Source organism: Schistocerca americana, chromosome 1 (assembly GCF_021461395.2).
Source record: "Schistocerca americana isolate TAMUIC-IGC-003095 chromosome 1, iqSchAmer2.1, whole genome shotgun sequence".
Taxonomy (NCBI): Eukaryota; Metazoa; Arthropoda; class Insecta; order Orthoptera; family Acrididae; genus Schistocerca; species Schistocerca americana.
This window is the reverse complement of record NC_060119.1, coordinates 994,636,347-994,651,211: the sequence shown is the minus strand read 5'-3', so window position 1 is coordinate 994,651,211 and position 14,865 is coordinate 994,636,347.

Sequence of the window (14,865 nt, the reverse complement as noted above, 5' to 3'; positions counted from 1 at the left end):
TTTTCTCCGATTTATAGCTGAACAGTAGGGACGACAGTCTACATACCTGTCTTATTCCCTTCGTAATCCGAACACCTCGTTCTTGATCTTCCATTCTTATTTCTCCCTCCTGCCGTACATATTGTTTATTACTTGTTTTTTCTTGCCGTTTAAATCTATTTTCCTGAGAACTTCGAACAGCTTGCACCATTTTACATTGTCCATCGTATTTCCTAGGTCGACAAATTACATGAGAGTATAATTTTTCTTGAAGTTTGCTTCCATTACTAAGCTCAACGTCAGAAGTACCATTCTGGCACTTTTACCTTCATGAAAGCCAAAATGAATGTCATGAAACAAATAAATTTTCTGTTCCATTCTTCTGCATATTATTCTTGTCAGCAGTTTGCATTCAAGAGTTGTAAATCGGCTACGAGATAGTTGGCGCAGTTTTCTGCATTTGCTGTCTTCAGAATTGCGTGGATGATATTTTTCGTAAAGTATCCACTTTCTACGAACAACTTGAAGTTTGTTCCCAGTTCCTCCCGTGATTTTAGAAATTCAGAAATAGTTTTGTAGAAGCCTCCCACCTTATGTTATCGCAAATATTCTAAAGCTCTGTTCAATTCTGATTTTAATAATCGATCCTCTGTGTATTTAGTATCGACTACCATTTCTTCGTATACCACTTCATCAGACTGTTCCTCCTCATAGAGACCTTGAATGTGCTCTTCACACCTATCTATTTTCTCCTATGTATTTAACAATGGAACTCTACTTGCACTCTTATTGTCGTACGTTTGCTTTTAATTTCACCAACGGTGACTTATCTGTATGCTGAATGAGTCACGCTGACAACGATTTATTTCTCGATTTAATCAAATTTCTCCTGAAACCATTTCGCCTTGGTTTCCTATTTATTGAGTTCCTAATTTCAGCCTTTTCCAGAACACTTTTGTGCTTCCTTCTGTCACCGCTCAGTTGAAGTATTTCCTCTGTTAAACAAGGTTTATTAGCATTACCTTCCCTAAACCTACGTTTGTCCAACATCTTTTTACAGACATCCATCCTCTTTAACTGAACGTACTACTGTGGTACGTATCATTGCAGTATCTATAGTCTTATACAACTTAAAATGCACTTATTATTTCTGAGTACTTCCGTATCCAACTTCTTTCTGCATTGATTCCTCCAGACCTTCCTCTTAATCTTCGCTGTACTCTATATCATCACTAAACTGGGATCAGAGTCTATATCTGCTCCTGGGTACGCCTGACAATCAAATATCTGGTTTCGGGCAATCTGTCGGACTATGATGCAATCCATTGGGTATCTTCCCGTGTCTCTAGGCCGTTTCCAAGTAAACCTCATCCTATTGTGAGTTTTGAAGTGTGTTCGCTATTACTAACTTTAATTTCCTACGATCAATTAGTCTTTCTCCACTCTCCTACAACCGTTCCCATATTCTCCTGTAACTCTGTCTTCTGCCATTTCTCCTGCTACAGTATTCCGGTTACCAATGGTTATTAGTTTTTCGTCTTCCTTTACATACTGAATTACTCGTTCAGAACCCTCAAATACTTCCTTGAACGGTTATGTGTAAAAACTGCGCTACTTGCTGCTGACACATCTGTTTCCATTGTGATTAACTACCTGCCAAGAGTAAGGCGGACTATAAAGTAAGGTTTCATTAAACTGAGTTTGTATATCTGATGTTTTTTTACGGTCGATGGGTTAAGGCTCACTGTTGTTTGTGCTTGCTGTTTTCTGCAATAATACGGAGGAGCAGGGCTTAAAATTGTATGTCGATATTCAGAGCTGCAGATAGACGTCAATATCAAAGTCATAAGAATTTAACCAAATTAGTCTAAAGGAGGAGCACGAAGAAAGAGCTGCTGAAATGAAAAGACATCCTACGGTATGTTACAAATAATTTGTTTAGGAACAAAGTGCAAGACAAGTATCTGCCTACGTTCAAACCCTAATTTTTACTATCTAGTCCTAGGGTCCAGATACATGTTCTTTAAACTCAGCCCCGAGCGGTCTAAGGCGCTGCAGTCATGGACTGTGCAGCTGGTCCCGGTGGAGGTTCGAGTCCTCTCTCGGGCATGGGTGTGTGTGTTTGTCCTTAGGATAATTTAGGTTAGGTAGTGTGTAAGCTCAGGGACTGATGACCTTAGCAGTTAAGTCCCATAAGATTTCACACAAATTTGAAATTTTTTTTTAAAAACTCAGCCAATAATATATATGAAAAGAACATCATCTTTCTTCCTAAAATTCTATGTGACATAGTTGAGCGTCGCTGCAGTTTTTGCTTACCGGCTAAACTGGTTGGTTATAAACGTAGCAGCGGTAGACTAAATTCATTCCGGATTCCTATGTTGAGGATTTCTAAGACCTGAACGGTGTTCTCTAATGGGCTGCACAAGAGTTGTGTACAACGACCCTTCACAGCTGTACTACACTTTACCAGAATTTTACGAAATAGATTCGAATTCTGCGATATTGCACTGACGTTAGCTTTTTGCAGCACATGATAATCTGCGCCAGACCAGGAATCGAATCCGTATTTCCCGTTTATCGCAAGTGGTCGCCTTAATCATATCGGCTGTCCGAGCACGCCTCCTCGATTGATCCCAACTTCTGTATGTCACGTAGTCACAATCCTTACATTCGAACAATCCGTGATTCCCGCACAGGGAGACAAACATTACGTCGTTGAAGATTTATCAGAATCTGCGACCAAATTCACGACCTGTGAGCCGAGAAGGCGGAGTAGACACCTGCGCAGCTAAGCTAGCCAATCGGCGCTCAGTCTGTTTCCGCGTTGCGTAGTATGTATACTTCCGTAATATTTGAACTTTATATCGTGCTTTAAGTGCACGAAACTACGACTGACTGATTTCTGTGGTACTGTGTGTGTTCTGTGAGTTTTACCATAAAGGTTGAAACACCTAGATAGCGCCAATTTATTTTTAAAATGCACTCGTTGTTCAAAGATCAGGCAAACTCGGCGAGCTGGCCTGCGGCGTTGGCAAGGTGCAGGAAAGTAACTTAGTTACTGTCTATGCATTTCCAGCCGAGCTGACAGAACGGCATTCCTTGTAAGCTGCGCGGCCAGAGGCCATTAATGCTGTCACCGTAGCAGCAGCGCGGTTCCGGACTGAAGCGCCTAGAACAGTTCGGCCACAGCGGCCGGCCATTAACGCTGTCACCCACTATAACAAACAATGCTGGGACCAAGCGGTTGGTGCTGGTTGAATCCCTAGAGCGGAGTTGTTCGGCCTCCCAGAAAGTTTACAAATATACTCGTTTTACATGAATGCATGATACCTGTTCCTTCGAAAGAGCGGACACCACTCAGATCCTGCAGCTGTGAAGCACTATATGTAAATGCAGGGGGCATCACTACAGTCCCCTGCAGCGGGACATTAGGTAGAATCAGCGGCGTCGAGCGAAAATGTATATCGGACAGGGATTCGAACCCTACTTACTAGGCAGGTGGGGTAACCACTGCGCCATCCGGGACAAGGTGTCATCGCAACTGCGATGCCGGATGGCGCAATGGTTACCGCACCTGCGTAGAAAGCAGGAGATAATGGGTTCGAATTCCGATCCGGTGCACATTTTCGCTCGACGCAGATGATTCCGCTTAATGTCCCGCTGCAGGGGACCGCGGTGATCCCCCTTCCATTTACATAAAGCCTACATACGCGAAAAAACTGACTTCAGAGAGATCAGCGCCCTCAGTTCCAGAGGCCACATGTAGTTGCGGGGATAGTGTCTCTGAGAAACCCTGTTGCTTCGCTCACGGGCGGCGGCTGCCCATCGAGTGTTGGCCGGCGCAGCGTCTCCTCGCAGGCCGCCGCCGCCGCCGTGGCGTGACGTGACGCGCTCCGCTTATCGCGACCGACCCGGTCGCGCACTGGCGGACCGCCGGCTGATGAAATCTCGCTGCCGGTTGCGCGGGAGCAGTTTGCCGCTCCAACTCTGGCAGACAGCGCCACGGTACAGCTACAGCCTCCTTCGGCCGCAGTCTAGGGGAAACCCCGCGCAGTCACTGATGACGTCTCTACCAATTTCGCACCAAAAGCTGTGAGCTCTCCTCACTGAGCAAAAAGCTTGGAGGTCAAACGGTAACAGCGGTCACCGTCTGTATAAACACAGATAGCGCATTAGCTTAGCGAAACCACTAACAAGGGTGCCGTCCGCCACGAATTCTTCTCCTGTGAAAAACTCTTCATCTCAGAATAGCAATTGCAACCCACGTCCTCAATTATTTGCTGTGTGTATTCCACTCTCTGTTCTCCCCTTCAGCTTTTACTTTCTACAGCTCCCTCTACTACCATGGAAGTTATTCCCTGATCTCCTTCCATCTTGTCCCTTTTTCTTGTCAGTGTTTTCCATGTATTCCTTTCCTCACCAATTCTTCAGAGAACCTCCTCATGCTTTACCTTATGAGTGGACCTAATTTTTAACATTCAAAAGCTTCGATTTTCTTCTTTCCTGATTTTCCTTCAGTCTATGTTGTGCTGCTGTCCTCCAAACGTACATTCCCAGAAAGTTCTTCCTCAAATTGAGGCCTATGTTTGAAACTAGTAGACACCTCTTGGCAAGGAATGCCATTTTTTGCCAGTGCTAGTCTGCTTTTGATATCTTCCTTGCTCCGTACGTCATGGGTTGTTGTACTGCCTAGGTAGCAGAATTCCTAAACTTCACCTCCTACGTGATCACCAATCCTGATGTCAAGTTTCTCGCTGCTGTTTTCATTTCTGCTACTACTCATTACTTTCGTCTTTCTTCCATTTACTCTCAATCCATATTCTGTACTCATAGAATGTTCATTACATTCAGCAGATCATGTAGTTCTTCTTGTCTTATACTCAGGGTAGCAAAGTCATCAGCGGATCTTATCACTGATATTCTTTCACCCTGCATTTCAATTCCACTCTTGAACCTTTATTTTATTTCTGTAATTGGTTTTTCGGGGTATCGACTGAACAGTAGTGGCTAAAGACTACATCCTTGTCCTACAACCTTTCTAATCCGAGCACTTCATTACCCGTCTTTCCCTGTACGTTACCTCTATTTCTCTGAGAATTTCATACACTTTACACCATTTTACATTGTCGGACACTTTTTCTGAGTCGACAAATCCTGTGAACTGTTCTTGATTTTTCTTCAGTCTTGCTGAGACAGGACATGTAACTCTGTCACCTATTTTTCATAAAGCATTTGGTACAACGTTACGCAACTTAAGTGAGACTCAAGAAAGTTAATGGCTTGAGCTGATGTTGATGGAGCCTGGTAGGGTACTAAAAGCATGAGGTATTTTTATGGTTCTTAGTTCATAGAAACGGCATGTTGGAAGTTGAAAGCAAGTGGCGGCGAGCCCATACCTCAGTAAATCTTACCAGACAGGCCCACATTCGCACAGGGCAGACAGAGCACCCCCCAGCCGAGACAGGTCTCCAGCAGGACAATGCCGCTATACCTACATTGGCGCCAGCCAAAGGCTGGGCTGGAGGCGACGGACTGAAGGGACGTTTCTACACAATGGAGTTATAATCTGGGCATTGTTTTCAGTTCCAAGCCTAATAAAAATTCATGGGTTTTCATGTTCCCCAATACTGCAAATAGGCCTGCGATTCACTTCCATCGGCCGCCTCGGTCATATAAGAAACTCTGACGTCTGAGAAACGTTTGGAGACAGAATCTTTATAACACTTCATAGCTAGGACTAACATGCTCCAAGGCACAGGCTTGTTCGCCAATACTGCAAATAGGCCCGTAACGCACTTCCATCGGCCGCCTCGGTCATATACGAAACTCTGACGTCTGAGAAACGTTTAGAGATACAATCTTTATAACACCTCATAGCTAGGACTAACATGCTCCAAGGCAGCACAGGCGATTTAGATAACAATCTTTAAGATTGTATCTGTTCGCTTGCTACTGGGGGAAGCGACATAACTTCGGAGAAAAACTTCCTCCTCCGCGAAAACTTAAAAAGGCCAGTAACTGGCGGTTTCTTTTTTTTTTTTTCTAGAGACGCAGGTTTCTTAACTCTTCCGCTGGTTCTGCATGTCTTTGTGCTGTCGTGTAGGAGGGGAGATATAGTGCCTTTAAAGCCCTGTGATTGGCTCAAGATGGGGTTAAGGCGGTGTCGTTCTTGCACTTTGCGGATTCACTCAGGTTCTGGACTTCGATCTTTAAGCAACTTCTGGTTGAAGCTCTGCCATGTGTCGTTGGTACATGGGACCTGTCCTAAGACTGACTTCACTCGCTAGTAGTTAGACTGGGGAACCTGTGGTGAAGTTTTTACTGCACCGACAGTGTGACTTCAAACGTCTCGGACTACTTGTATGCCGAGGGCACACTTATTCGTTTTTGGTTTACCAGTCTTGACGTTTGGAATCCTTGTGTGCTCTGTCGTATAAGTGAGCCAAATTGGTCCTTGGTGCGACCAGCGAATGGATGTGTCACACACTGAAATCTACCGTGATTTCAGGGCTCTGGTAGAGAGTAAATTGGGATCCGTCTGCGTGATCGCTAGACCGTGAGATTTGGCATTTTTTCGTGGCTCCGAATGATTCACAGGTGCCGCCTTACGCCTCGACTCAGCCGCACTCATCTCGCCAGCTGCATATTTCATCGCTGCACGAAGCAAACAGGATAACGTACTGCTGCTCTGGCCTTGCCAGGGTTTACACATCTCAACTGCCACTTGCTCTCAGCTGCACCAATATAAACTTCTGTAGATCTGAACAGTCCGTCTGCTCAGTGTCACATTAATTCAGATTACGTTATCTACTGTTTTTTAGGGCCAGAGTACTTCACTAACTTTTGTCACCAGGATCCTTGTCCATTATGGTCTTAAACCACCTGTATGTTGTTTACGGTATTCTATCATAACATGTTTTGTATAAATTACGTTAATCTTTGTTTTTTGGGAAAATAAATGTTGTCAGTAAACTAGATTTTGCATACATTCTCAATCATTTTTATATATCCCCCAAACAGGTTAATTTTCATTGTGGCGTCCCATGCCAGGGTAACTTTCGTTGTGGCGTCCCCAGCCAGGTTCTCAATCATTTTTACATAGTTCCCAAAAGTGTTAACTGTCATTGCTACCATTATCAACTGCAACGCTGGTGCCATTAACTTTCCTAAAGCCACACTGATCGTAATCTAACACATTTTCAATTTTCTTTTCATTCTTCTGTATATTATTCCGATCAACAACTCGAATGAATGAGGTAGTAAGCTTATTGTGCGATAATTCTCTCACTCGTCAGTTTTTGCAGTCTTCGGAATTGTTTTGATGATGTTTTTCACAAAGTCAGATGGTATATCGAGAGACTTATACATTCTGCACACAAATGTGAGTAGTCGTCTTCTTACCATTTCCACAAATGATTTCAGAAATTCTGACTGAGTGTTGTTTATACGGTCTACCTCATTCGATCGTAAGTCTTCCAAAGCTCTTTCAAATTATGATTCTAATACTGGATCCCCTATCTCTTCTATGTCGACTCCATTTTCCTTCCTAACACGTCATCAAACAAGTCTCCCCCTCATAGACGCCTTCAATGTACTACTTCCACGTATCTGCTCTCTCCTCTGCATTTAACAGTGGAATTACCACTCCACTATTAATTTCACCGAAAGTTATTTTGAATTTTCTAAATGATGAGTCAGTCCTTATAACAATAATTTCATTTTCGATTTCTTCACATTTTTCCTGCAGCAATTTCGTCTTAGCTTCCCCGCACTTCCTGTTTATTTCATTTTTAAGTGACTTGTATTTCTATATTCTTGAATTACCCCGAATATTTCTGTACTTCCCTCTTTCATCAGTAGACTGAAGTATTTATTGTGTTGTCCAGGGTTTCTTTTCAGTTACCTTCTCTGTAGCTATATTTTTCTCTTCTGTGATTGCCATTTTTAGAGATATCCATTTCTTACCAACTAAACTGCCGTATCTATAGCTTCAGAGAACTTTAAGTGTTTCTCCTCATTCCTTAGTACTTCCGTATACCACTTCTTTGCGCACTAATTCTTCCTGACTAAACTCTTAAAGTTCACCCTACTCTTCATCACTACTAAATTGTGATCTGAATCTATATCTGCTCCTGGGTACGTCTTACAATCCAATATCTGATTGCGGATTCTCTGCGTTTTCCATGTGTACCTCCTCCTCTTGTTATTATTGAATAAAATGAAACACTGACAGCTGTGATGTTATTTTATTACATTTCAACCAGTCTCAGTGACTCAATGAATCTTCTTGAGGCCTAAACTGACGCTGAGGAGGTAAACTCCAATCGTATATACGTTCGGATCTGAGGCCATCTTTCAACAGGCTTCCGTAAAATACTGTATAAGGCATATTGTGTCTCGAAGATAATGACTGCATCTACATATATGAACTGGCTTAAGTAGAATACTGTAAAAGTGATGTTATGTCTGCAACCATCAACTGCCTGCCATAACACCGTTTATACAGTCTTCTAGGGAACACCGTTCATAGATGTTGGTCACTGATGGAATCGTCTGTACGATTGAAGTTCACCGCCTCAGCATCAGTTAAGGTCTGGAGATGGACTATTGAGTTCCTGAAGCTGTGAACTCTCCGTCCGAACAGGCCTATGTCCTTGGATGCGAATATGGAGGGGCATGTGGTCAGCATATCGCTCGCCCAGCCGTTGTCAGTTTTCGTGACCGGGCCCGCTGCTTCTTAATGAAGTGGTTCCCCAATTTGCCTCACAAGAGCTGAGTGCACCCCGCTTGCCAACAGCGCTCGGTCAGCAGGCTCGGACGATCACGCATCAAAGTCCGTCAACGTTTAACGTCGGTGATCCGACGGGAAATGGTGTTACCACTGCGGCAAGGCGGTTGGTCACAGAAGCTGGTTGCTATATAGAAAATAACATCAAAACGACGGCTGTTGGCGGTACATTTTATTACGTTAGTACTGAACGATCGAAGTCCTCCAGACCACCAGCCACAAGGATGGACATACAAAAATTTGTACTATTCTAAGTGCAGTCGCAGTTTGGAGAGACGAAGTTAGCAACAATGTCGTCTAGGTGTTATCATGAATCCTCACATAAAAGCCTAGTCTCATCAGCTCTCTTCCGTAGTATGTGATACGAGGGGCATTCAATAATTAAAAAGACAAATTGATGTACAAATGAAGCAGTTTGCAGGAGTAGTTCTGTACTTTCATGACTTTAGGTCGGCATCACCGGGATGAACTGAGAACAACTGACAGTTAAAGACTGGTCTGTTCATAACATCAGTATTGTATTTAACAATGGCGTGTTCGCTTGAAGTTTGCTCATTAGCTGAACAACGTTCAGTGATCCGGTTTTTGCTTGCTAAAGATGAAAAACCGTTTATATTTTGGATGTTTCATCTTGTAACGATCCAATTTAGGCGGGTCTGGCACTTCAAAGGCCATCCGAACATTGAGAGACGGTGTATTGACAACGGTCCAGTGTAAATTAATTATGTGTATATACCTGGGGATGGGATTAAATCACCGTGAAAATTGTTGTGTATGGTCCTTAATGTGGCTACCAAAAGATTTTACAAGATTTTCGCAGCTTTTTAAAAAGTTTTCAAAATATTTCCATCTTTTATCGAATGATTTTACAATTTTGTGAAAGTTTTACGAACCGTGGAAATTTTTGCAAGTGGGTAGAACTGTTCAAGAAACTATCGAACGTCAGTAACTGACGAGTAACGTCCTGGCCTATCAGCTGCACCAAGTCGTTCGCTTGAAACCCGCTCTGACTACATTATTCATGAACCCCGACATGTTACTGTTGACCGTATAGCAAAAAATAATTGCATTAAATGTTGGTACAATTCATAACGTTATCAGTAACAAGCTTAAGTACAGGAAAACAATTGCAAATGGAAAGTGGTTCCCGAAAGAGTAAGCGCAACAACACAACGAAAAAATCTAAGAGTGTGTACAGACTTGAAAGGGATGGTAAACCTTTTCTAAACGAGATATTCATTTTTTTGGTCCATTCAAGGAGGCTGTATGTAGAAAATAAGTTCAGCAACAACGAGGAGGTCAAAGTGTGGGAAAATGGCTCAAACAACAAGACAGAGACTTCTTTGCATCGAGTATAAACAATACTAGTTCATCGATGGGAAAAAAGTATTAATGTTGGTGGGGATTGTGTTGAGAAGTAGTAAAAATCTCATTTTTGAAAAATGCGCAGTTTATTTTGTACATTACTTTTATCTTCTTAATTATTAAATGTCCCTCGTGCTAAACAGGAGAAACATTTACAGGTGGGCTCAACTACTAAATGATAAAGGCGAACACTAATATTTGCTACGAAACAACCGTTTATTGGGCACTCCATATTCAGTTTTAATCTCTCTACTGAAAAGATGCCCAATGAATGGCGCAACATGTAGTAGTATGCTCAGTGCGTAAGAAATAAGGACGAACCAAGTGTGAGAATTACGGTGTATCATTATTACGTAGATCTTTGCGTTCATTCTTTTTTTTAAAGGTGCAGTACGTATGTTCGGTATTCTGCCTTACGGCAGGTCTTGTCATGGATTAAGCCTCTTCCACTTTTGCCTGTCCATAGCCAGTCTTTTCATTTCTGAATATTTGCCTTCTTTGATATTGTCCAGCATTTGATATCTTCTTTTTCCTCTTCCCCTTTTTCCCTCCATCATTCCTTCTATTCCTTCCTTCAATAAACAGTCCCTCCTCAAACAATGTCCAGTCCAATTCCGTTTTCTCTTGCTGATGACTTTCAGCATGTTTCTTTCTTCTCCAACTCTTCTTAATACTTCTTCATTCCTTACTCGGTCTTCCCACTTCACTTTTTCCATTCTTCTCCATATCCACATCTCTAGTGCCTCCAGTCTTCATTCACCTTCCTTCCTCAATGTCCAGGTCTCCGCATCATATAGTGCACGCTCCAGATGTTACATTTGGCAAGTGTTTTCCTCAGATCTTTGTTTAGTGGTCCACAAAGCAATTTCTGTTTCCTCTTGAATCCTTCTTTTGCAATTGAAATTCTTTACCTAATTTCTGTTGAACAATACATACCATCCTTTATTACACTTTCCAAGTAATTGAAGTTCTTCACTTGCTCTATTTCCTCTCCCCCTACTTTCATACGGCATTTTCTCCCCTTTCCTCCAGTTAACATGCTTTTCGTTTTCTTCTTGTTAATCTTCATTCCATATTCTTCTAATTTTGTGTTTAGATCATCTAACATTTGTTCCATCTCTCTTGCACTCTCTGCCATCACAACCATGTCGTCTGCAAATCTTATACGATCCACTCTCCAACCCCCTATACAAACTCCTCTCCTTCCATCAAAACTTCCACTAATAATTTCCTCCAGATATATATTAAACAGTGTTGGTGATGAGCAACAACCTTGTCGTACACCTGTTCCCAGTTCAATTTCTCCACTCATCATACCTCATATTCTTGCTCTTGCTCTCTGGTTCAAATATAAATTTCTAATTAGCCGTCTATCCCTCCAGTCAACTCCATGTTTCCATGTTTTTTAAGGGTATTACCATAACTAGAGAGACCCTTGAAGAGCACCAGGCTGGATTTCGGAACGGAATGTCAACGACGGAGCAAATATTCATCATCACACAAGTAATTTGGGACGATCTGGCAATGTGATATGATCTATAGGTTTTCAGACAGGCTATGATAGTGTACACAGAGAAAGCATGTGGTGGGTAAGGGAAGAGTCAGGAAAACCATCGAAAATGATCGGGCTGACCAGAAAGTACATTGAGTTAAATGTCGAGAAGCTCACCGTGTAGACAGGTTTCAAACAGGGAGAATACGACTCCCCAGTCAACTGTACTTGGTACAGAATAGGGCCTATAAATGCCCTCATCGATTCGACGAGATGTGAATGTGGTTGTCAAGTGAAACTCTTTGCGCTATTGCCTTTACAGAGGAGGAGGGGAAAGGCTAACTAATAAGAATAAACAATGTACAGATACAGGAGCAATGAAAAGTGGATCTGAGCATCAATCAAAGTGAAACAGAATGTATGACTGTGACAAGAAACAATGAAGAGGAAACGATGAGACCACTGACAACAGAAGATATGGAATTTAAGATGACTAGGTCCTTCAAATATCTAGCAAGTACTGTGAGTGTGAACAACAGCATGGAGGAGGAAATAGGGAACTGGATAGAAACCGCAGAGTGGTGTCTGTTCTCAATGGGCAAGTTACACAGCAGAAACTACTAACAAGAACGACACAACTCTGCATGTAAGGCAGTTGGGTGACCTGTATTAATTTATGGGGTTCAAACGTGGACGCTGAGCAAGACGATGGCGAGAAAAAGTATGAAATTCGAAAACAAGGTGTTAAGAAGAATCTTTGGACCTGTGTCAGAAAATGGAATATTTAGAAGGAGGAAAACATACAAATGCACACGCACTTTAACGAACCAGGTCTGATAGCAGTAATGAAGAACAGAAGAATTGAATGACTGAGACATGTTCCGGGAAGAGAAGAAGGATTGTGAAGGCAGTGCTGGAAGGGAAGCCGAAAAGAACGAGACTCCTTGGTTGGCCAAAACTCAGGCGGCTGTATGAAGTCAAGGAAGACCTGGTGACCCTGGGAGCCCACGAGAACATGACAACACACGGAGACCAATGGAAGAGGCTAATCAGTGAGGCAATAAACCGACTCGGATTCGTGTGCCAACTAAGTAAAATGAAGTAAATAGGTGATTGGGACGTCGGCCAAAGTACTAAAACTGCTGCACTCATCACAAAATAACCAATACTAAAGACGGATTAACTGTTTAAATAACACCTTCCGCTAACGGTGAACGAGGTAAAATGTATTCCTACCCTGTGCGGCCAACCCGCCTCACATCCGGCACATGCACTTATCTCAATGACTGTCGATTACAAAATGCCCCACGTCGTACATACAGGTAACTGAGTCACTCTCTCCTCCCTTCCCAGAAGGGCCACCTATTCCAACTGCCAACTACATTCCACACATTTTAGAGGCTATAATGTTATATTATTCAAAGTCCTGTACGACAATCTACAACATTGTTTGCTATGGATTTTCTAAACCACTAACGGAAAATATTGTCCGGTTGGAAAGGTCATGGCCATTTCCCTGTTCTATGCTTCCCCACCTTGTCGTCGATGGAAAGTTAATTCGTCCTCTTTCTCGAAAAAGTCATGATTCAATACCAAGAGCAGCTGATAACAGTTTCTTTGTTATAGAACCAGTTCCGGTCCACAGACCGTCATCAGGTAGCATAAAACATTTAGAAAAGCTTACAAGGCGATATAAACTCAATGGCGTAAATTCGCCACCGTTAACGTTTTTCAAATCTTTACGAGCTTCTTAAAAGTATATCTTCTTCCTTATTGGATCGATTTATTAAGAGACACATAAACTACTTCTCCCACTTCACAGGAGAATGTCGCAGGATGGCGGTAACTCTTTCTCATGCCTTACAGGGTGTCGAATGCAGCATTTAATGAACAGTTAAATGTATCTTAATAAAGCATACGGCAAGTGACAACAAGTAAAAGATTGAGCCTCGTCACATTACAGTCTGTTAAGCTGGATCGCTGTCGGCGTTACACATAGATGGTACAAAATATTGCCTTAGGTCTTTCACAACCCAATAGAGGAAAACTTTGTCCTTCATGCAATGCCATAATGCATTAGTTTACGTTGTGTTCTTGACTGAGATACACAAGAAGAGACGTGAGTGTAGATTACTTGTCGCGTTCATCAAAGATATTTGACGCCGACCGCCAAACGACGGTTTATCGACGAAAATGAGGATTGGATAGTGAAAAAAAGGACAATGATCCGAAGCACGTCAGAAGGCTTTTCAGTGACCAGAAAAAGGGGAAAGGTGTGCAGGTTCTCCTGACGATAATCCTATTGAAAATGTATGGTCTAACATAAAAAGAAGTTGCAGGGAAAAAAGATCTTCACTTAGAAACAACTATTAACGCAAATTCGACGCATTTGGAGGGATCTTACACGTAAATACGTGGAAAACCCGGGTTCAAGCTTGCCTCGGAAATCAAAAGCAATTATCGACGCTGTAGACTACTGGACATATTATTAATGGTACTTGCATTTTTCTTTTGTTCACATATATAATGTATGTATATGTTTTGCTGTGTCGTCAAATAAATTTTTCTACTGATTAATCAGATCACGATCTTACTTAATAGACGGTAATATCTATCGATATATTGAAGTAAATAAGGTTTTAGAAGTGGGATGATTATTCGAGAGTTCCTAAAATGTATTGTTATTGTGATCGAAGGAAAACGTAAAAAGTTTGTGATGTACGGATATGGCATTGAGTACAGATTTATGTTAGTTCAAAAACATGTTAATTGGATTCAAAAAATAGTTTTTTTTAATACAGCTTGTAAAGAATCCCTGCTGTGCATATTCCGTTTAAATGGGTAAACGGAAATACCAAGGAGTCACAACGTCATCCACTCAAGGGACAACAGTAAAACTTGATTATTATTTAAATTAAAGCAGGCTAAAAGTTAATTCCGAAATTTCAATAATTAATGAGTGTGAAAATTCGCCTGTTATTATTATGAGTGATGCGAAGTCGGTTGAAAGATGATAAATAGATAATGATGATAATATAGCTATAGATTTAACTTTCCATGATTTTTGTCAGTCATTACCCAGTTGCATTAAAAAGTTATCAGTTATTGTAAAGATGGCAATTTCGGTTAAAACGTGTCTTTATAGCAACTTGAAAGCTTTCATGCACAGCGATACGCCTGCAATATGAAATACGTTATTGCGTAGGTACACTATTGATAACAAACCGCTGGAAACAGT